Below are 2,026 nucleotides of genomic sequence, written 5' to 3'. Positions count from 1 at the left end.
ACAGAAATTCAAATCCAGTTCAGAGAACACAAAGTATTTCTCTTTCTCGCCTAAAGCCAGATGCGATAAATCTTGAGCAGCCTCCTCCTAGGCGATGTGATTACGAAATACCTGTTCCCTTTAGGTCCCACTTATCTGTCTCTCAGACATCTCCTTTTTTTTTTCGTACAACTTGATCTTGCCCACCATCTTTTAGATGTGGGCTGGAACCAGTCATTATATTTACATTCTTTTTTTTTTTTTTGGCTCCATAAATTTGGGGAAATGGAGCAGACGGTCTGCTGCTTTACAAGGCGCCACATCTTTTAGTTCTTTTATACTTTTTCTACAGGGTCTAATTTAGCTTGTCTAAATGCTGACTGAATAACAGCTAGAACTCTAAGCTCTTGCAGGCAGCATAACTTGTGATACAGGTGTACCAGGGGTTCACCAAGGTCAAAGCAAGAGGTGCAGATCACTTTTAAAAATGTGGTCACTTTCGGGGCTTCCCTGGTGGCATAGTGGTTGAGAGTCTGCCTGCCGATGCAGGGGACACGGGTTCGTGCCCCAGTCCGGGAAGAGCCCACATGCCGTGGAGCGGCTGGGCCCGTGAGCCATGGCCGCTGAGCCTGCGCGTCCGGAGCCTGTGCTCCGCAACGGGAGAGGCCACAACAGTGAGAGGCCTGCATACAGCAAAAAATAAATAAATAAGAATGTGGTCACTTTCATTTAGCAAATATTTCTGAAGTGCTGACTCTGTTCTGGGAGCTGTTCTAAGCACCAGGTCATAACAATGAACAAGAGAGCGACCATCCCTACCCTTGAGTACTGCACATTCTGGGGACATTCACTGATGCAGAAAATATGTAATGAGAACTTACTGCATGTCAGGTATTGTTCATCATTAAACAACACAGATACCATTCCTGCACTGATGGCTATGGTGTGTGTGTGTGTGTGTGTGTGTGTGTGTGTGTGTGTGTGTGTAAAGTAGGGGGCAGAATACAATACATATAAATACATTTTTTAAATCATGTTAAATGATAATAAGTGTTACAGAAAAAAACTGAGCAGGTTAAGGGGGATTAGGAATGTTGGGGGTGGTTTACAATTTTAAATAGGGTGGTCAGGGTAGATCTGTTGAGAAGGTGATACTTGAGCAAAGATTAGAAGGCAAGGGGAGGGAAAGGTGAGGAAGGGACCCTGGATTTGGGGGGAAGAGCAAGTCCAAGGGCCCTGGGGCATGAGTGTGCCTGGCTTTTTCAAGGAAAGCAAGGAGGTCAGATTCACTGGAGCAGAGCGATCAGTGTGAGAACAGCAGGAAATGGTTAGGGGCAAATCAAGCAGAGATTTTAGCCTGAGTGAAATGAGGAACCATTAGAAAGTGCTAAGCAGAGCACGGCCTTAGACTTCAAAGGACTGAGCTGGCTGCTGTGTTTAGACTAGACTGTGCAGGTGCCCGTGGCATTAGGGAAGCCTGAGTAATCAATCCCAAGGGTGAGAAGGTAGTGACGCTGACCTAGAGGGGGGACAGGTGTGGGTAGTGAGGAGCGGTTGGATTAGGGATCTGTTTTGAAGACACGGCCGACACGATTTTCTGACAGACTGGACGTGGTGTGTAAAAGAGGCAGGGATGACTCCAAGATCTAGCCACTGATTGTTTGGTGGAGCACAGTTGTGTTTTGGTGCATTGGGCCAGGAGTGCCGTTCGGACATTGTAAGTCTGAGGAGCCTATTGGCTATCCAAGTGGAGTGTGCAGCGGGATTTTGCCTGTATAAGTGATCTGGGGGATATAGTAAAGCTTCAGGAAGTGAGGTCGTGCTGAGGTACTTCCAGAACCGGCCACGTCCTCCTAAAAGCTAGAACATCCCTGAAGGGCAGCTCATCGCGCCGCAGCCCCTTCAGCCGACAAAGTCCTTCTTTTTCCTCCTTGGGGAATGGCGAGAAAAATGAACAGAACTGACGCGCCGCGGCACAGCCTCCACCCTCTCGCTCGCCGCAAGGAAAGACGCGATGCGGGCTGGGATGGGAAGGCAGAGGGGTCCC

This window comes from Neophocaena asiaeorientalis, unplaced genomic scaffold (assembly GCF_003031525.2).
Source record: "Neophocaena asiaeorientalis asiaeorientalis breed wild unplaced genomic scaffold, Neophocaena_asiaeorientalis_V1.1 scaffold85, whole genome shotgun sequence".
NCBI lineage: Eukaryota > Metazoa > Chordata > Mammalia > Artiodactyla > Phocoenidae > Neophocaena > Neophocaena asiaeorientalis.
This window is presented reverse-complemented; position numbering follows the sequence as displayed.